The sequence below is a fragment of the Coenobita brevimanus genome, chromosome 15 (genome assembly GCF_032717465.1).
Source record: "Coenobita brevimanus isolate Jiangsu-jjx chromosome 15, ASM3271746v2, whole genome shotgun sequence".
Taxonomy (NCBI): Eukaryota; Metazoa; Arthropoda; class Malacostraca; order Decapoda; family Coenobitidae; genus Coenobita; species Coenobita brevimanus.
In genome coordinates, this window is record NC_136968.1 from 19,585,516 (window position 1) to 19,608,688 (window position 23,173).

The 23,173-nt window shown below is 40.3% G+C and overlaps 1 non-coding gene across 1 annotated transcript; it reads left to right on the forward strand.

The window, feature by feature from the left end:
* The first annotated feature begins 17,647 nt into the window (after nucleotides 1-17,647).
* Nucleotides 17,648-17,766, forward strand: LOC145390834 (5S ribosomal RNA). Its single transcript, XR_013895746.1, has one exon. It is a non-coding gene; the product is annotated as a 5S ribosomal RNA (ribosomal RNA).
* The last annotated feature ends 5,407 nt before the right edge of the window (nucleotides 17,767-23,173 follow it).

The following is a 23,173-nucleotide window of genomic DNA, read 5'->3' on the forward strand; positions in this document are numbered from 1 at the left end:
GTTGATGGTTGTCTGAGTGATTCGTTTGAAGTCAAGTCCGGAGTAATTCAAGGTGGTGTTCTATCGCCTTTACTATTTATATTGGTCATTGATTACATTATGAAACGCGTTGGAACAGAAACCGGTGCAGGTATACTTTGGGGAGAGAACAGGAAACTTTTGGATTTAGATTATGCAGATGATATAGTTTTGATTTGTGATGGGCCAGAAGAGATGCAGAGAGTGTTGGACTGTTTGGTGAGTGAAGGTCGCAAGGTGGGTTTGGTTATTAATTGTGGAAAAACTGAAATAATCAATATGAATATGGAAAATGCGCAGGAATGTGTAATTGGAGGTATGGTTGTAAAGCAAGTTGATAGGTTTAAATATTTAGGTACTTATTTAGCCAAGGATGGTTCTTTGAACTTTGAATTCGAGGAAAGGTTAAAGAAGGCTAATCAGGCAATGGGAATGCTTAAAAATATTTGGAATAATAACAATTTTTCTGTGCATACAAAAATCAAACTTTATAAGGTAATGGTTAGGAGTATCTTAATTTATGGACACGAGTCTTGGTACAGCACAGTGACTATGGAAAATAAATTCTTGGTGTTTGAAAATAAAGCACTTAGAAGAAGAATAGGAGTTAAGTGGTGGGAAAGGATACCAAATAGTAGAATTTGAGAAATAACGGGAGTGCAGCCGATCGATGAATATGTTAGATTCTCACGATGGAAGTGGCTAGGACATGTGTATAGGAGACAGGGAATAGTACGAGGTACACCAGGGTGGGTGGCACTTGGTAGGAGAGGTAGAGGAAGGCCAAAAGAGACGTGGGTGAGGACAATGAGACGGGAAGCTGGAGATGAGTGTTGGGGAGATCTTGAGGAGTTGCACAAGATAGGATGTGGTGGTGTGAGTTCATCGAGGCCCTATGGATCCCCGAGGGTGCCACAGGAAATGATTGATTGATTGATTGTTCGATACCGAGTATTTTTCAGGATGCGGGTATTAAACAGAAATTTGGGTAACTCGACACGAAAGCTGCAGAGTAAGATGTCGAAGTTAAGGAAATGAAGCCTGCATAGTAACATATAGTCAATACCGGTAGCAGTACCAATAAACATCCGGTATCATTTATAACAAGATGATATCCATGTATCCTAATAAATGTCACTATTAGAGTATATTGTGTTTATTTGTAAATCATGTACCTTTAAATATTAGAAGGGAGAGATTAAACAATCATTTGACTTCAGGAAATGTGTGTGGGGAACAGAGTTATGTAAAGAAAGCAAGGTGGGAGTGGTGGGTATGGAGGATGACAGACAGCTGCACCTCACCGCGACTTGAGGCCTCCCTCTGAGGTCCCAAGGGAGATGGTGGGTGGGGAGAAATGGAGGGAGTGCCCAGTCTCAAGCGTGACGTCAGTAAATCTGCGTAGTGGAAAGGTGTGAGAAGACCCTATATGTATATGGGTCCTGGGCAACACTAGGCAACAGGCTAAATCTTGTCGCATGCGTCACGTTCTACGGGCAACTTGTTGCCACCTGTTGCATGCCACACAGTCGCACGCTACATGTTGGCTTGTGTTGAACTGGTTGGAACACACTTGGCCTATGCGACAATGTAGCAGGCCACATGTTGCCAAAATGTTGCTCCGGTGGAATCGCGCCTTGAGAGACTCAAAGTGTTGTCTGCTACCTAGCCGGCATGGAAACATTAGCATACCGTCTGATTTCTGGGACGAACATTTTTCTTAGCTCCAACCCCAATTATTCACTCTGACTCCAACTCTTTCTTTACTGTTTCAATATCTGAAAAATTTAAATTCATATATCTATATACAAAAGCAATATAAAGCCGGCTGAACGCAAAATATACATACAGAACAATTTAAGATCATTTGCACCGACCTCACACACCACGAGCTGCCTCATTCAGCGCTCGCGATTTCGGTGGGCGGTTTCGTCTTCTCATGTTTTCGGTTTTGAAAATTAGACTTTTTTCATCAGTAACATTCAGTACATTCACTTCAGCATTTGCCAGATGCAGCATTTCTGTCAGAAAACTACGTGATAGGCGTTTCCGAATAAACATGCAGCGAGACTTGTAATCAATGACTATATACACGATTATAGGAAAGTGACTGCTGCAACCAGTAGAAAAATGGTTGACCAATATATGTGTTGGCAACTTTGTGGCCGACTCTCACTCCCTCTACAGTCCTTATGCATAACCTTATTCTTCATTGGTAACTATTATAACTCTTTAATAAACAAAGATGGCAGTATTTTGTTTCTCTCATCCTTGTGTTATAAAGTAGCTACGTTATTCTCCTTTAATTTTTCTCCCAGTACATATATAGTCAATAACAGTACAAGGCTTCTATAATTCCCCATTCAATTGATGTATTGGAAATTTAACCTATATGCTTTTCTTCCATTCTATCGTTTACCTGTTAATAACAGTATATGTATTTTTTTTTTTTTACCATCCTGGTGTTATTAACAGATATTTGGATCACTACAGTACTGTCTATTCCCCGTGTATTGCCTTGTACGTAGTTGCTCAATAATTTTTATAATTAATTTTTCTTTCATTCAGTGTATTACATATTTTTCTCTTGCTCGTAATTTACTTTCTCTTTCATATATTTCAGAATTATTATATCATGAAATCAACAACTAAAGGCACTCATTTATTAAATGTACACTCGCGGAGATATGAACCTGCCACACGTCAAGCGGCTGGTTGGCGCTACCCGGCAACCTGCCGTAGTACGGTGTAGAATTCTATTAATGAACCTCATCACTTGTAACGGTGATCCCGGTTGGCTGCTAAATTTTGTGGTGTAGTTGTTATGCAAAAAAGGAATAATCTTCGACAAATGTGTGTGAATATTTATGTGAAATGATTATTTTTTCTAGCGTTCCTTACAAGCTTTTTTTCTTAAAGGTGTGGTAGCATTTAATTAGAAAGAAAACACCAGATTCGGCAGTATCTTACTCCAGGCTTACCACATGATATCGTAGGGCCAGTATGAATATAATACTGGTTATTGGAATTCAATGAAAATGTCTTTCACAATAGGTAGATTAATACATTCTTATTGTTAAAGCACCTGGTGCCATAATACAATGGAGGTAACTGACTGAAATTAAACAGTGACAACTGTTTACCATCTTGCTACTGTATGCCACCTCCACCACCGCAGGGTGGAGGCCCGTCGTGTCAGGGTGACCAACTGTTCCATCCCATATCACCTAGACATACGATACACTTCTATATTAAAACGAAATTCATTAGTTAGCGACCTCATTATGTTTCCCATAATACAGGCAATGTTACTATGAGGTGTAAGGGCCAAGGCTAGCAGATCAAACCCTGCTTGAGCCCTCTATGAAAGTGATACATCTTCATGCATTATTACTAGTATAGCCTGTTTGATATGTAACAAAGAATATTTGGTGGAAAATAATGTTAATAATTCTCCAAACGATAAAATATAAACACTAAATTGTTACTTTCTCTCACATGTATCGGATGAAAGCTGTGTAAAGAGAACACTAAAGTGATTGTTTCATCAACCTGCAACCCTTCACCTTAAAACTTGTCACACTAAAATAAATTCGAGATATGATTCCCATATATGTGGTTCATGATATCTTTAGCTACTGGTGAACCAAATTTTCATATCCATTGATATCACTCCCATTCACATATTTTGTAAAGCATCAGAATCATCATCAATAACACCAACTGCCTAACCATCGACGTCTGCCCCCTCGTTAACTCAGTTCATACCAAAAACACTCATTCCATCGTCATGCTTTCCATTCTTGCTAATACACGTAATGGTATCTCTTAATCATGTTATACATGCTATGTGAAAAATCCTTAAGGAAATAATTATGCTTAACACTAGCAAGTATTGTCATATATGCCTCCCCTGATATTTAGTATGGTGCAGACACAGAGGCAGGCTATTCTTCCCAACACACAGATTAAAATATTAATGGCTATCATCCTTGCATCTTGAGACAAGGGTCAGACCATGATAAGACTAATACAATAACATACGGTTATATAAGCTACCTATCATGGTTTTATAGGGAGAGTTAGTGGTGAGACAATCAGGATTTCAAGAAGTCGTAGTGGTGGGAGGTAATAAGAAGGGTAGGCATGACAGAGGTGACAACTGTGGAATGTGGGAGAGATGGGTGATAAAATGCGAGTAGTGCGAGTGACTAATATTATGATAAGATGCTATGGAATCGCTGTTGCTACGGTTGTGTCCATTGTGCAAAAAGCAAATGATAACGAAAACATTTGCTCCTTGATTTTTTCCAGCTACTAGTCCATGCAGATAGAGCAAACATGCACACCAGTTACAAAATGTTTATGGTCATGAAGATACAACAAAATCGTGTGGCACGTCATACAACATAGGAGACGGGACAGCCATAGAAGCAGGCACAGAGAGGGAGGAAATAATTTATGACAGCAAACTGATAAAGTGGGAAATGTGAGATGTTAATCCGGATGTTTGACAATTAGGCAGTTGGCGTTGTTAATGATTTTGATGATTTATCAATATGAATGGGAGTGATATCAATGGATATGAAAATTTGGTTCACCAGTAGCTAAAGATATTATGAACCACATGCATGGGAATCATATCTCGAATTTATTTTGGTGTGATAAGTTTTAAGGTGAAGGGTTGCAGGTTGATGAAACAATCACTTTAGTGTTCTCTTTACACAGCTTTCATCCGATACATGTGAGAGAAAGTAACAATTTAGTGTTTATATTTTATCGTTTGGAGAATTATTAACATTATTTTCCACCAAATATTCTTTGTTACATATCAAACAGGCTATACTAGTAATAATGCATGAAGATGTATCACTTTCATAGAGGGCTCAAGCAGGGTTTGATCTGCTAGCCTTGGCCCTTACACCTCATAGTAACATTGCCTGTATTATGGGAAACATAATGAGGTCGCTAACTAATGAATTTCGTTTTAATATAGAAGTGCATCGTATGTCTAGGTGATATGGGATGGAACAGTTGGTCACCCTGACACGAAGGGCCTCCACCCTGCTGTGGTGGAGGTGGCATACAGTAGCAAGATGGTAAACAGTTGTCACTATTTAATTTCAGTCAGTTACCTCCATTGTATTATGGCACCAGGTGCTTTAACAATAAGAATGTATTAATCTACCTATTGTGAAAGACATTTTCATTGAATTCTAATAACCAGTATTATATTCATGCTGGCCCTACGATATCGTGTGGTAATCCTGGGACTAAGATACTGCCGAATCTGGTGTTTTCTTTCTAATTAAATTCTATCACACCTTCAAGAAAAAAAAGCTTGTAAGGAACGCTAGTAAAAATAATCATTTCACATAAATATTCTTACATATTTGTCGAAGATTATTCCTTTTTGCATAACAACTACACCACAAAATCAAGCAGCCAACCGGGATCACCGTTACAAGTGATGAGGTTCATTCATAGAATTCTACACCGTACTACGGTAGGTTCCCAGGTAGCACCAACCAGCCACTTGACGTATAGCAGGTTCATATCTGCGCTGGTGTGCTGCAATTAATAGCATATTAAGCACATACCTTTTCTATCACCAGTATATAAATAGGATTTCCAACAACCACCTGGATACTACATGCATTATGCATAACAATGATTGGCTCTGATGTGTGATATAGCATCCCAAATAAGCATTGCAGGCATAGTGGCCTACACTAGGTTTCAAAAACATGAACCTACTTGTTATGTTAGGTGTTTTAAGGGTGACTTCTCGCCTAGAAACACCTGTGATATCGCTGGGGTCCTCTTTCGAGATCGGAGCTAGAATCCACAATGACAAGAGCAAGACAAAAACTCTAGGCAACAACATTACACGTATATTATCGGAATTACAACCTTCGTGCCTGGGAACTCCAGCCAGGCTGCAGGGGCAGGGTGATCTCCAGGTAACGGCCAGGTACTGGAGGGATCCTGTCTGGTGTCCCTTCTTTCAAGGGCCATGGGACGACCCTCAAAGGTGACGTCGTCTGCTGTGAGCTGTGGTCGGGCATGATGAGAAGCCCTCTACTCATGGGGCCTGGTGGGGTAGTCTGGTCCTTAGGGCTTGGACCAAACAGCGCGAGCAGGCATGCTTGTCTGCGCGTACTTTGAGAAGGTTGCCATTGCCTGGGGCTGGAAAGGGGGCACCCAGGGGTTGTACGGGTGCCTCAGGGAGTTCGGCATCTGTGGTATCCCTTTCGTCTTGCCGCCGTCAGGGTCAAACTGCAGCGTCTCCTCCGACAGGAGTCCATCAGCTGGTCATCTCCCACGGGCACCGGCTGCATGGCACACACTCCCTGGGACAGCACAGGACCTCACCACACTTCCTGTAGGCAGGGAGGTTCCTCCTGGGGCTGCCTTGGCAGGGAGGAGCAGAGGAACATCCTGCTTGGTTGCAGGAGGGGTGAGCCGGGCGAGGGTGTCCTTCGCTTGGGAAGTCACAGGGGGTGAGAGGCTTTGGTGGTGATGCCTCTCCCTGGTGCGGCTGGAAGCCACTGCCGAGGGCCCGTAGGCAACAGGGGGAGGGTGACTAGCGGCCATCCCTTCTCTGTCAGTGCGGCTGAGGCCGTCACCGAGGCCCAACTTCCAAACAGGACTATAGGCAAGGTGCGGGCAGAGGCCATCACCTAACCATGGGTGCGGCTGAACACCGTCACCTGTGTCCTGCAAGGGAAGTGACATGCAATCAAGGTGCACATGGAGGCCATCACCTGCCTGCTGGTGCAGCTGGAGGCCGTCACCTGTGTCATACTCCCACGGGCAGCTGCAGAAAGAGAGGGGGCATACCTGTCTCTCCCAACATGCAGCTGGAGGCCATCGCTGGTTTCTGCGGGAATGGGGGGGGGTCGAGCTGCACCTGGGCGGCTGGAGGCTGTCTCTATGGTTGTGTGGCTGAGGCCATCACGTTTTTGGTGTGTGGCTGGAGGCTGTCACGTTTGATGTGTGGCTGGAGGCCGTCATGTTTTGTGTGCGGCTGAGGCCGTCACTATTATGGGAGCGGCTAGAGGCCGTCTTCTGGTTTTGCAGCTGGAGGCCGTCACAGGGACGCTGCTCGGGACTGTGCTTTGAGACCCATCCCGAACCTGTCGAGAGCTGGTTCGGCAGGAGGGTAGTGCCCTCGCACTGAACAGTCCCCGCTGGGTCTGTTGCGGGGAATAAGGGCGCAATGTAGTAGGGGACATATGCCCATACTGCCTGGATGATGCACGCGCCCTCAAAGCCCCTCCGTGATCTCCTGGGGTGGGGGTCGTGACGTTTCGGCGGTGTTCTGCTGTTACGGCGGGTATTTCACTACTGAAAGCAAAAAAACCCGCAAAACAGGATGCACCAAACTAGAGTGGTGTACACCATACATGAACACACACAGAAGCCAATAAACCAGGAATACCTAAGCAGCTAACTAGAATGGTGTACACCACATAAATACACAAAAGCCAATACCAAGAATGCCTCAGCAGCAAAATAGAATGGTGTAAAGCACACATGAAAACATATAAAAGAATAAACCAGGAATGCCTAAGCAGCAAAAGATTGGTATACACCATACTTGAACACACAAAAAGACAACAGACTGGTAGTTGAAGAAGTAAAACGTAATTAACTTTTTTATTTCTCTATTTGTTGAAAAAGGTGTGTCCCTCTGTTGTACAGAACAGTAAATGTACTCTGTATACCTTTACAACTAAGCATTTCAGATCAGTTCATTAGAATGGCGTACACCATACATGAACATAACCAGTTAGCAAAAAGAAGAAAACCATGGAAACATACAGTATAAGCATTGAAATTCCTGGTCAAAGATATGCTTATCAATGGTTACATTATAAACAAAATAAACAAATAAATAAAAAGAAACCGAGAGAAAAGAATGCATACCTAAAAGAAAGGTAAAAGCAGACAGCATGTATGAAATGACACTGAGGTGCCTTGGCATTTAAAAGTCTTGAATCAGTGCATGCGCTGTACTCTTTTAACATGCAGAGAACACATAAAAACCTTTTAATGAACGCATAGCCTATAAAACACAGCGAATACATACCAGTGTTCTCCATAAGTACCTCCCCATTAAAGACAGGGCTGTGAAAAATAAATAAATATATACACTATGGACTTGGAATAATATAATAATGATAATCATCATCATCATTATCATCAGCATAATTATCATCATTATCACCATCATCATCAATATAAACATCCAAACATCCTTTCTCTCCCCATGGTGTGTTAAGGTAGGGGTTCAAAAACCCAGAAAATATTTGAGAGGACAAGATACTAACCAAGTTTGCACTGTTCAGTAATCTACACCACCATTCACTCATCATTCATGCCTCCAGAATCCCGGCTTCATCTGAAAGGTCAAAACACATTCCGCATGTAGCTTGGCACACACCTATGTGACAGAGTCAATACGATGACTGTCAAGTTAAAACGGGGTGCCAAACAGCTGCCTTACACCTCTCTGCACGAAATTTATTTAGCCAGCTCAATTGTTTGTCTGTTCCCTAGCCTCGCTACCTTCTACCTCTGTTTTTCCTATGATGATTTAACATAAATATCCAACTTCTCGGCCTACTGCCTTGCATCTTTAAATTCGCTTAGCTATACCCTTTTCATTATTCTCTTCACCCCCATACTCTCTACGTGCTCATACCATGTAAGTACATTCTCTTCAGCTTTGGTGTATACAGACCTCCTTATTCCGCATCTTTCATCACTCACAATTCCTTATCCTATCCACTCTCCGCAGTCCACACACATTCCTCAACAGTTCCATTTCCACTGTCCTTACGTCTCTTGACTTTCTATTTTTATGCCACACCAGTCTCACATCCGTATGTTAGAATAGGCACTAAAACTCCATAATGCAAGCTTGCCGCCACCACATTCAGACCTCTACTTCCTGTCAAGGCGTTCTTCATGGCACCAGCCACTTTCTTGGAATACAGTAGTCAGATGCATTATTTTTTGCATTTTTCTGCTGCTGGTACATCTGGTTCTGCCAAGCACAAATGCAAACAGACATTTTCTTCTTATATCCCTGTTATAAAATGTAATATGATAGTGGAGTCTCATCCTTACAATAATGTCAGTCAATCTCTCATTTATTCCAGGACACGAGATGTTGACACTGTCTGCACTTGACTTAATAATTTGGCAAAACTTTCACACCATCCCTGTATATTAATTCATTAACTTTATCTTTAAATATATGTTCCCACTGTCTAACTATGTTAATAAAACAATTTGTTGGTGTGCATAGTAAGTCTGATCTATTACCTCCCTTTCTGTTGAGGAATACATTTGATGAAGATGTCAAATTACACCTACCAAGTATGTTTAATTTACAAATACTGCAGTCATGGATTCTGAGAAGTCTGTGGCACATGTAACCAGATAAATATTTTAGTGCATTTTCATTTATTGTATTGCACTGCCACTCGTCTGCACAGTCACAACATGGATGGAAGGTAGAAAGATACTGTCCAAGAGATGTAATTCAGGAATCTTCTGTCTCAAATGGATTAAATGAGGCAAAATATTCTGAGACCGTGATTCTGTAAGAACCATCATGCCAAGACTTGTTTGCACACTCAGCGAGCATAACTCTGAATGTCTATGTTGTTCCTCCTCACCTACAGGTATGGATTCCACAGAAACTGCTTGCAAATCAACGTCGCAGGGTATAATCTCGTCAACTTCCTTATCAAATAAATGCACTGACCCTTCTATCTCATCCTCCAAATTTGATATCTTTGTGACAGGACCAAGATGTGACTGTCTTTCTTTTGTGAATGTTGGATCCAGAGACTGTAGAAATTGTGTACTGCCATCTGCACAATATCCCCCAGCAGTGTATTGCGTAAAACTGTTTGTGACAATATTCTTCAGCTGGTTGGCAAATTTGGTGCAGTAGGCAAACCACTATTACCTCCTGAATTCCTGATAATACTGAAAAGGTTTTCTAGGCAATCCTGATTTAAGCGATTTGTTAAAAGATACTGATAACCATAGTTCTTGTGCAGGTCCTCCCGTAGACCTTTTAGAGATGATATATTGAGTCCCCTGCAAAGTCCTTCGCGCTCCTAGCACTGTCCAAGATTTACCCAACCATCAAGATCAGCCTACTGCAACAAACTGGAATTATTAAACGTGCACTTACTGGTTCTGTAATGATTTACGTGGCCACAGTTAAAAATGTCAAACAGCATATCCATTTTCTTTATGAATTTTGCTGTGGCTGCAGCTTCAACTGGCAGAGCTCCAAGAGCTGAATGTGTTTCAATGCCAGTTCTACTCAGCTCTACTCAGTACCTGGGTTGCAAAGCTTACTCTCATTTTCTCAAAGGTATTGCAGTATATATGCTTGTCACTTAATTTTGGTGCCAAGAGGATACTCATTGATTTATCCTTTACATAAAACTCTTCAGTATACTGTCAGTTTACAGTTTCATTATCAGTTCCAATGTTATATCTCATAAGGTTATTTATGATACTTTTGATCAAATGAAGAGAGTCGTACATGAAATATATATATATATATATATATATATATATATATATATATATATATATATATATATATATATATATATATATATATATATATATATATATATGTATGTCATCAGCCATAACTAGTCCACTGCTGAACAAAGGCCTCCCCCAACTTTTTCCGCGAATTCCTAGACTGAGCCAATCTTTGCCACGTTTTCCCTGCAAATTTCCCTATCTCATCTCTCCATCTCCTGTCTGGCCTTTTTCTGCTACGCTTACAATCTCTTGGTGTCCAGTCCGTCAGCCTCTTACTCCATCGGTTATCCCTTATTCTTGCTATATGGCCTGCCCACCTCCATTTCTCTTCTTTTGTAACTTCCATAATATCCTTGACTTTAGTCTGCTCTCTCACCCAAGTGGATCTTTTCCTGTCTCATAGAGATATTCCCAACACTGACCTTTCCATTGCTCTCTGAGAACGAATTAATTTATTTTCCATTGATTTTGTCAGTTTCCAGGTCTCACAACCATACGTCATAGCTGGAATTATACATTCGTTTTATACTTTTCGTTTCATACAAACTGGCAAGCTACTTCTCATAATGTCTCTGTGTTTACCGAAAGCTTTCCATCCAATTGTAATGCGTCTTTTTATTTCGCTATCATGATCTTTCGTTAATTTTAGTATTTGTCCCAAGTAGTTGTACTCCTTAACTTCTTCAAGAATTTCATCGCTTATTCGGATAACGCTCTTTGGTGTTTGTGTATTAAACATCAGTTTTACTTCGGTTCATCTTCAGTCCTACTTTCAGACTTTCTCTGTTCAGGTCATTTAACATTTCTTGCAATGCCTCCGCTGTTTCTGAGATTAGGGCAATGTCATCTGCAAATCCTAAATGGTTTAGCTTTTCTCCATCAATGTTCACTCCTTTGTTTGCCCAGTCTAGCTTTCTGAAAATACTTTCTAGGCATGCTGTAAATAATTTGGGTGAAATTGTATCTCCCTGACGCACGCCCTTCTCAATCTTAATTTTTTCTGAGTCCTTATGTAATTTAACTGTAGCAGTTCCCTCTTTATATATGTTTTCGAGCAGGTTTACAATGTTCTCATTCACCCCTTGTTCTCGCAATGAGTTTATAATTGCTATGTGCTCCACTGAGTCGAAAGCCTTTTCGTAATCAACAAAACCTAAGCACAATGGTTTATTATATTCTGTAGTTTTCTCAATTAGCTGATTCATTGTATGTAGATGATCAATGGTCAAATACCCGCTTCGGAATTCTGCCTGTTCACGAGGTTGGTGTTCCTCCAAAATTGTTGTTATTCTGCTCGTAAAGACTTTAATGAAGAGTTTGTAAATGACTGATAAGAAGCTAAAGGGTCGATAGTTACTAGGATCTTTTGAGTCACCTTTTTTGTGGAGTAATATAACTATTGCATTACACCATGTTCTGGGAATTTTCTCCCGTTTTATACAGTGGGTAAATAAGTGAGCAAGCCTATTTTGTACTTCTACTCCAGCATCCAACAGTAAATCTGTTACTGTTCCATCTTCTCCCGGAGCCTTCCCTCTTTTCATATTTTTAAGACAATTATTTACTTCGTCTGGTGTTACATCAGGTATTTCACTTGTGTCAACTGAAAAGTTAGCTATTGGTACTACTGTCTTTGGTGCATACAATTCTTTGTAAAATTCATCAACTCTCTTCACCATCTTATCTCTGCATTTAATGGTTTCACCGTTTTTTTCTCTCAGTGATGTCATTTGTTGCTTTCCTAGTGCCATTTTACTTCGGACCTGTTTCAGACTTTTTTCCATTTTTCATGGTTTCTTTAATCTGATCCATGTTTCTCTTTCTTTTTTCTTCTCTTTGTCTTTTGTTGATAAGCTTATTTAATTCTGCTCGTTCTGTTTCGTCTTTCTTTGTCTTTACTTTCATTTCCTTTCGTTTTTTCATAAGCTCGAGTGTCTTTTCTTAATACTTCTTGGCTTTGGTTGTTTTAGGTTTTCCTACTACCTCTGCTGATTCTCTTAGCACTTTTGTTAGTCTGTCATTCAGCTCATCAATGTCACATTCAGCATTACTTAGAGCCTGAAATCTGTTCCTTATTTCCAACTGAAGGGCTGCTTTGTTTTCATTTACTATTGCTGGGCATATCTTTTTATCTTTAATTATCTTCTTTCTTTCATTTCTGAAATTGAATCTGGCTGTGCAACCCACCATTCTATGATCACTACTTATATTTACTTTGTTGATAACTGCGACATTTGTGATCGTGTTATTCTTATCTGCTATAATGAAGTCGATTTCATTCTTTGATTCTCCATTTGGGCTTCTCCAGGTCCACTTTCTCCCTGTTCTTTTGTAGAAGAATGTGTTCATTATTCTCATGTTAAACATTTCAGCAAAATTTACCAGCATTTCTCCTCTTTCATTCCTCTCTCCCACTCCTAATTTTCCCATACATGTTTCTCCATTTTCCGACTTCCCAGCTTTTGCACTGAAGTCTCCCATGAATTGTGTTGTCTTTTCTTCTTCCATAATCTGGGAGATGTCATCATAGAATGTTTCTGTTTCTTCATCTGGGCTTTGAGAAGTTGGTGTATATACTTGTATGACTTTCATGGTATATTTTTTGCATAGTCTAATGACAACAAATGCTGCTCTGTCGGATACACTGCTGAATTTAACAATGTTGTCTGCAAGATTTCTGTTAATTAGAAATCCTACACCACTAACTCTTTCATTTTCCTTTCCTCTGTAGTAAAATAGGTGTTTGCTGTCTTCGAGCTGAATTACTTTTTCTTCTTTTCTGTGGATCTCACTCAAATCTACAATATCCCAACTAATGTTTTCCAGTTCAGTCATCAGGTTATCAAGTTTGTAATCTTCTGTGAGGCTTCTTACATTGTATGCATAGATCTTCATCGATTTCAGTTTGTTTAACATCCAAGAGTCTAATTTTCCAACGCAGTGCCTACTCACTTTCGGTGGCACACTGCCCGTAAGCACAGGAGGCAGTGCGGTTGGACCTTTAGTAGACGATAATCCAACAGGAACGCCCGTCAAATCATTTGCAATAGAACTCATGTTTGGTTGGGAGGATTGTGGCAAATAATTTCTGGTGAGATGTAATTTTTGTGCCATATTATTCGTTATATTCGGTGGAGCCCTATATATTTATAGGGGGTCCCATGGTCCACGCCGTCTAAGATGGTACCTCGTATATCTACAAGGCCTTCCCCTATCCGCCACCCGGGGACGCACCAGGTAGCAATGTGTGTGTGTGTGTGTGTGTCCGACTCAGGGCAAAGGCTTCAGAGCCTGTTATGAAGGCCCAGCAGTCCTCCTACATACCATACACCTCTACATGTCACCACTTCGGCGCTAACACCCACCGTTCATATTGAATACATGCTAGGGGTATTTTTACATGTCGGCGGGTCTTCTGGTAGATCAGTAAAGCATGATTTAATGAAATTCAAATCCTTAAACTGTTCCCTGCCCAAGCCGGGATTTGAACCTGGGTCCGTTAGGACTGCAGGCTACCTACTACCGATTGAGCCACGCCTCCCCATAAAGGCTCATCATTATGCAGAATGGTTGGTGATAAAGGTGTAATGTTGAATTTTGAAAAGGCAGTCCTATGGCATGCATCCTGATCACATATGACAATCTTGGGTATTAGGTCTGATTTTTGTAATTTACCTGAGCAGTCAGTGATCATCCTCTGTAGGGTTTCAGGTGTAATAGATGTACTGAATAAAAAATACCCAAGGGTCTGCTTCCATTTTTTGGTCAGTCCTCATACCATAAAAACCAAGCCATATTTTGCTAACTTTTCTGGTTTGCCATACATTCCTAAATCCTCAACACCATCAACTTAATCTTTGCTAATGTTATAGTAGCCTACATTCCACTCTTTATGGATATTGCATCAAACATTAAGCTGCAAACCCTGTCTCTGGTATCCATAGTTTGTGCTTTTTCCTTTAATAGGTGAAACACATTATCATTCCATCCTGTTGTAAAGTTAACATTATGAACCCATGATCTCAGCAAACCTTGTGCTTGGCAGAACAAACATTTTAGACATATAGGCCTTAGGGCTTCTATGGTACAGTCCTAATGCAACAGACCTATCAAATTTTGTGTACTGCCTTCCTCTTTGCCTTACTCCTGCTAACCTCATCTGAGATTTTAAAAAGTTTAATTGTACCCCAGTTAGGTGTTTTGCTGCTTGCATAATTATCTCTGCAGGCTGCAGACATTTAACATGTGCAGGTCTCACCTTCTTTAATGACTTTACTTCTGCCAATAACCATTTGATACGCAGCTTGGACTGCAGAAGGTTGGAGGTGACCCTGGGTTTTCTTGGACTTGTTTTACCTACAATATCACAAATGGAAGATGATTTTATTATATACATTCAGTACTGCAGTTTACCACAAATACATATTTGTCATAAGAGAACTGCAATGAAAATAGTATATATTCTACTGCATACAGGCAAATACATGTAGGATGAAATAAGAGACCCATCTCATAAATGAAAAGAGGCATGCAAAGATTAGGCAGCCTCAGTTATTTTTCTCATATACATTTCTTGCAGTCTACATATGGAAGGGAATTTCCAGACATAAAATAAATGTTCACTGATAAATTTATAGTTTTTACCCAGGGCCAGATGAATGGGAGGCTACTGGGTCTATAGCCCTTGGGCCTTCACACGAAAGGGGTCCTCATAAGACAGAGTGGATACTGTACTGATATTTATAATTCCATACCCCGAAAATGTGAAAAAATTGCAGTGTATTGTACAAGCAAAGTATTGCTTTCAAATGGAGTGGATATCTATAAAGATAAAAACCTTTACAAATAAAGACCAATTCTTTACTGAACCTATCCTAAAACACTCAGTCTTGCCTGAAATAACATATTCATCTGTGAATGGAGCAAAGCCGTGATTTCAAACGTGCACAGTTTCTGAATACTGTACTGCAGAATCCCTAGTATTTTACCTGACATCTAGGGAATCTGACATGCTAGGAGACCCTCCACAACATGCTGTGCCACAAGGCTCCACCACCTCTTGATCCAGGTCTGTCATTACCTACGCTTTTTACGGAAACTCGTTACTTCACATACATTACATGCCATGCACACGAAGGATGGGTGAACATGTACCATGATGGTCCAACACAGGTGGCACATCAAAGCCAAATACAGGAGATGCACGACCATCACATACAGTGGACTGTAGACTATCACATCCAGGAGATGCATGACTATCACATGCAGGAAGAGTCACAGGGCCATCACATCCAGGAGGACAGGGTCATCACATCTAGGAGACAAAAGACTCCCACATTCAGGAAACACAGTACCATCACATGCAGAAGGTGACCCAGGACCACCACATGCAGGAAGACACACAGGACCACCACATGCAGAAGGGGACACAAGAACATCACATTCAGGACGGAACACAAGACCATCCCGTTCAGGGAAGACAGCAAGGTCACAAGCTGGAGAAATGGGGCGATCTGAGCCGACTGACACTAGCTGACTGGAAGTAAGGGACACCACTCCATAGCAAGACGAAGGAGAGGGATCTGTTGAGGTCGTCAGAAAAGGTTCCACCTGTCTCACAGCATCTGAAATATGTATACAATATCACATGCTATTCATAAAATGAGTCGAGTGCATGAAGATAAAGGTTGAAACTGTATTATGAAGGTAAAGGACATCACTCATGATATGTGTAAAGTGGGAGAACCACAAATAAAGTTCAATTTGGTGTATAAAGCCATGAAATACAAGAAGAAACGCAGGATACAATTAACATGATTCCTGAAAATTATGTTTAAACAGTATTATATAATGAAATATATTCTTGTTCTGGTAGATGAGGGCGCTCACCATCCACTCATTCGATGTAGTGCTGCTCCTGGGTGTCTGCCCTTTCCTCTCCTCCATCCATCTTTCCTTCCATCCTCTTCTGTCTTTCATTCATTCTTTCCTCTTCCTTCTCCCTACGGGTGATTTACGGTCCCTCTTTTATCTTTCTTTCCTTCATACTTTCCTCTTCCTTCTGCCTGTGGGTGACTTTACATTGAGTAACAAGCCTAATGGTTTCCTGTACACCAGGAAACCATTTACTACGCTGGGTGGTAACCATATAACCAAATTATGGCGCCTGATGGTTAAGTGGGTAATTACGGTACTCCAGTCGGACTGAGCCTGTGTAGGTTTATATCCAAGGGGTAGTTGGAGTTTGTTGCTCACATGATGCCTCTCAGGGATGAGTGAGGCTGGTCACTCTCATCTTAAATGTCAGGACCAACTTGCTTAGCCCTGGGCTCCTATGCTCTTCATGGGGCAATGTAGGACTGGATGATCGATGGATGGATATATTCTTATTTTTATTGACCACATACCTAGTAATGCGACATACGAATAAATAATTACAACTAGCACAGTGCTATGATGATCTCCAAAGCACTGGGAGATATCATACTGATATCATTACTGAAAATATGGAAAATTATTTATTTTTTATTCATTTGTTGTTTTATGGATAGGAACATACCTCTGTCCCCACCGCAAGTTCCCCAGCTCACATGATCCAAAGATTTTGCCACATGTGTCACATTCCAGTTTAAGGTGCCTGTGTGAAGTAAATGGTACACATACTAAAATTGAAATTAACCAACCAAAGTGATTAATAAAGATGTACAGTTAAATACTAGCTAGGGAACAAGACATCAGATAAAACTTTTATATCCTAGAAACCTAACTGTGGACAGTAAGGACTTATGTCTACTGTAAATCTAAACTGTTGGTTCAGTGACATTCATATTATCTTCCCTATTGGATGTAATGGGTATACAGTATATAAGCACATGATGCAAGACTGTATAACTGGGCTATCTTTATTTTCAACACCTTAAGCCTTTCCTCAAATCACAGACATACCAAATTCAGGATCTGTCATTTGTGAAGCCTCAGCAAGGAATGTTTGAGAAGTGGTCGATACTGTATATCATTGCTGATTTCACCTGTTACAGAAGTTAATATCATTACCACGTTGAGTACACCGCTTCCCGTCCGATCAGCGAAGTTAAGCAACGTTGGGTCTGGTTAGTACTTGGATGGGTGACCGCCTGGGAACACCAGATACTGTTGGCATAACGTTCTCCCTACGTGTCAAGTGGGGTTGGTGGAGGATTAGTGCCCCTCCCTGTAAAACAATTAACTCTAAGCCCTTGGCCACCCCGTTTGGGATACATGGCGTCTGGCAATGAATGAATGAATCTCCCTGTTACTGGTATTGTGTAAACAATCTTGATGACATGAATGCAAACTAATATGGGTTGACATGCAGATGTGGTAAATGCAATTTAGGATTACTGTACATGCACTATAGTAACTCAGTACTGTACCTGAATCACTCGAAAGCACCGAAGCTGCATGAGTAGCTAGTATAAAATGGGGTAATTGGGGCTTGCTGGGTTATCAGAGATATTTTTGCACTCTTCCTTACAGCAGGATGAATTTGAGACGGTTTGTCCTTTTTTGTGTGCAGTTGAATGAATTTATTTGTATACTGCACTAATTTGTAAATCTAGAATTGGAGAGGCGAGATAACCAGTTTCCCAAACTATCTTCCAAGGGATTTATTTTTATAGATCCTTATATCCTTTCCAAGTGGCATTCACATTTGGTCCCAATAAAGATAATCACAGGACAGGGCAAGTACAGTAATCCCTCATTTATCCGGATATAGTAGAGCCAAAGGTATGTCCGGGTAGTGGCAACATCTGGATAATGAACACTATTCTCCTACCCTACCTATACCTACACCCAACCTATACCTAACCTAGTTGTACAGTACCTATGCTTAATTTGGCAGTGTTTCTCTGTCATTCAGGTATATTTTTACATCAAAACACACATAGGAATATCAAAAGTAATGGTAAACACCAAGAAAACCATCCAGAAAAAACAATGAATACCAAAAAACACCCTACCTATACACTATTGTATGTACAGTACCCCTCCTTATTTTGGTAGTGTTTTCAGGTCATTCTCCCATATCTTTACATCATAACATACATAGGATTATCCAAAATAATTTTCAACACCAAGAAAACCATGCAAAAAAAAAAAAAAAAAACACTGAAAATGAAAAACCTATCTATCAATCTACATCTATAGCCAGACATCCTACTCCTGCAAAGGGTGGTCGCAGACAAAAACGCCTCCAAGTCGCTCTGTCACCCACCATTTGACTGCCCTGCCTCCAACTCACTCCCACCTCCCTAATATACCTCTCAACTCCATCCCTCCAACTCATCCTTGGTGTCCCCTTCCCTCTCCCTCCTTCCACTTCACCAACAGCCACCCTGAGTCAGTCTTTCATTCTCCATTCTCCCCACATGTCCAAACCACCTCAGTGTACTGTATTTTATGACATATAATATGATATGGAAAGATTACTGCACGGAGATAATATCCTCAGGTACAGTACATACAGTAATACCAGTATTTTTTTTTTTTTTTCATTATGTTTCATTTTGGAGGCACTCTGTCCACAGGTCCAATATTTCTAGGTTAGAAATGATAACTGCAGATCTTACCTGAATCACCTGACTGCACTAAAGTTGCTCCTGCAGTGTGTGATGAAGCACCTGGAAGCATATACCTTACAATATAATGTCAATACATCAGAATGAAGGCAGAGAATTTTATACAGTAAATATAGATCTAAAATTATAACAGTCAGCTAGTATCCTCACATACATATTACTGGTTATATTTTGGTCTGGGCAAGCATCCTGTTTCAGTTTGGAGGATGACTGTCCAGTCACATAATTTCTTGGTGAAAAATGGTGACTGCAGACCTTGAAGCTTCTGTGCAACTTCTCTGCACTCACATTCATAATATGAGGCACACAAACAGCACTTTGCCACATAATACACCTGCAAAAACAATTACCATGGTCGGGAACTCTTCCAACGAGAAGTTTACAAATATGAACTAATGTATCACACATTCACAGCTATCGGGTAGGCCTACTCTAGACTGTCACTCCAGGGTTAATGGTCAATAAGCATAAGTTAAGGGAAAATAACAGTACTTACCGATCTTTATCTCTGGGGAATCGATGATACACATATTGCGGATGGGTGTGCTTTGATTTACAGCACTCGATACAGCGATGAGAACGTCCGACCAGTTCAGTTCAGTTCAGTTGCGAGACGGGAATAAAGTCTCTGCAGCAGCACTCCCTTGTTTCTTATTTTTTTACTTCTACTTTATTCTGCAGTGCTTTGTGGTCTGTGTTTTCCTGAATAATATACTAAACATCAGGTTTTCACTATAAAGCTGATTTTATGCCCTTATGTTCCCACTCTCAGTTCCTTTATTTTTTATCTCTCTCTCTCTCCATATCTTGTTCAAACCTTCCTTTTTTGCTTCCCTATTTTCACTAATAAACAGAAATTTCCCAATAATGTCTTCTATATTTTCTTCTTATGGTTGTTGCAATTCAGCAATAGCTTTCCTTTCTTCACTACACATTGGGCAAAATAGTAATAGGTGTTCCAGGTTCTCCTATGGTGCCTCGCACAGCTCACACCCTATACTTCCTCGTCTTCTTGTGTTTTGCGGTAGATTGTTTGTCCTGGCCTGGAAGAGAATAACTGAAGAGAATCTATTGCCATATATTTATGTCCTCCTGTTTCATTTCACTTTAACATTTATTATGTATAACTAAACTACTTTTGTTTTCCACCTCTCCCATCCATTTATGCATGTCCCACTGTCTTGTCTTGGCTTTGACCATCTCCCTCGTCATTCCTCTTAATTCCGTTTCTGTAAAGCCTGTTTCTCTTAGATACTCCTCTGCTTTCTTCCACCAGTTAGAGTTTATTTCTTTCATGCTGGCCAGTATCCCTTTCATTATTTCTTTTTCCCCAGTCATTATATTTCTAATATACTGCATCTTTCCAGTCATTATCCTTGTTTTCATGGAGGATGACCCTATTTCTCTTATAGGTGATGCTGCAGCTGTCCATTTTATTGCTCCTAAGATCTTCCTGTACACATTATTTTCTATTGTCTGCAGTTTAGTTATCTCAGTTTCCGTTACGTTTACAATATCCACTCCCTATAGTATGGAAGGCAGGGCAACAGTTTTCCAGAAGGTCTTACCTATTAATACTTTGTTATAACTTTTTTCTCTTATGGAGTATGTTAAATTTGCCAACTTTTGTGCCTTCTGAATTATCCCATTTTCCTGGGTCTTGAACATATTCCTCGTATTGACCACCGATATTTCCAAGTATTTCATGTTGTTTACTAACTTTATTTCTTCAATTTGTTGTGGTCTCTCTCTCTCTCTCTCTCTCTCTCTCTCTCTCTCTCTCTCTCAGACAGGATTTGTTCAGAAGGCCCTCTCTCTCTCTCTCTCTCTCTCTCTCTCTCTCTCTCTAACAGGATTTGTTCAGAAGGCCCGTTCTCTGTGTAAAATATTGATCTTCATTGAAACTTCCCTAGATTCTAATTGAATTTGTATTACCTTTTCCATTTCCTTTTCGGGACATAACTTCCCTAAAAAAATGAAATTTCTCTTTATCTGGCACCCCTGAAAGGCGTACAAGAGAGTGTTACATGCCAAAATACATTTTAACAACCAAGGATGCTTCTTTTAAACTTAAAGCAGCTTTCCCGCTACAGTCCATGAGTTACAGCCAAAAACATTCTTTGGCACTAAAAATATGTAAAACTGAGCGATTCGTGTTGCCTCATTCCACATAAGCATTATACATACTGCATACAGAATCAGTTATCGAGGCAGCGAATATCAGACAGTGAAAAGCCTTTTAATAGCATAGTCGTAAGTGATGTGAATTTGGAATATCTCTTCCAGAAAAAAAAAAATCATAAAGTAAAATAAGATTTGTATTAATATCAAGATGTAAAGATGTAAAAAAGTGTAGAAGCTAGAGATGAAAAAAGCATAGACACAAGACAGTATTCGAGACTGGAGGATATTCAGTGTTCTATACTCATTACTACATTCCATACAACTCACAAAATACTTGTAACTGATGCAATGCACTAATAGGTATAAAAACCCTGAATCTCACTGCATCCCAAATACTGTCTTTTTTATTTTTTTCTTTGTCTCATGTTTTTGCCCTTTTTCCGTACTTACATCTTAACTGATTTTAGAATACTGTATATATTTTTCTCCAGTACAAATGGGAACAATAAAAAAAAAAAAGTCAAAGCAAAAATCATCCGCTACTGCAGAGGATAGATTTTGTGGTCCAAAACGTTTGTGGATTAAAAAAAAAAAAATCCCTCACCAATGGCTTCTCTTCTGTCCAATCAAATAATTATCAGTTGTAGTCAAAATGCAATAATAGTTACATCAGAACTATTTCTTATAGCTTTTATTCACTCCTTCTTTTATTCAAGTAGACTTAATTCATCATCATCATCATTATCATCATCCGGACCTCCCTTCCCATCCTAGGCCAGGTTGGCAAAAATTGCACACACACACACACACACACACACACACACACACAGAGTAACATTAGAAATCTCTTACTAAACTACACCCCAACCCACTTCTTTTTTCCAGGTCCAACACATCCCAGAGAAATCGGGCCAGGACTGATGAACCCCACATGTGAGAAACTGTATGGCTGGGTGTGGGAGGTTACGTCAGGTACCAAGTCTGTGGTGATGAACACGAGAGAGAAGCGGGAGGCGGAAACAGGGTCAGCATTGTCCCTTACCTATCGTTCACCTCAGTCATCCACTCAAGGACAAGAGCAGATGAGTGAAACTGTCCCCATGTCAGCTGTAACCAAGTCGTCTCCTTGTTAAACGAACCAGTGCTGCCTCTGTTGCTACACAAAAAAGATCTACACTCTGTTGTTAGAAGTAAAACTGTCATACTTCTTAGCAATCATCTTGTTAACAGAAATATAGCCTTCTATCTGCTGAAAAAAAAAAAAAAAATCTTTCTGTTTTTCGAAACAAAACCTGCTCTCTGTGAAGCAAACCATAGTCTACATGCCAGCTGAAGTAAGACCTTCTTTCCCCTGGACGAACCATAGCTATCTTAATGTTACCTATAACCAAGCCATCGCTCTGATAGGCAAACTACAGTCTCCATGCCAGCTGAGGTAAGACCTTTCTACTAGACGACGCACAGCTATCTCTCTGTTACCTATAACTAAACCTTCGCTCTTTTAGGCTAAAGAAACTATCTCTTTGGTGTATGAAACAGCTGTGTACTTGCTAAGTAACAGAACTAACATCCTTAACAGAATCCGGAATATTCTCTCAATAACTGCCATCCTACTGTATGCAAAAAAAAACTTCCCATCTCCCTTAAGCAACAAGACTGCCTTTCTGCTCGATGACACCATGGGAGCCTTCTCTCTGCCTTACGAAACATCACTGGCACATTGCTATACAAATTAATTTGGGTTACAATCGAAGCAGGTAAAGTCTATTGAAAAGTAAGGGAACGTAAAGGGTCATGTTAAAGCTGACACAGATTTCAAACCT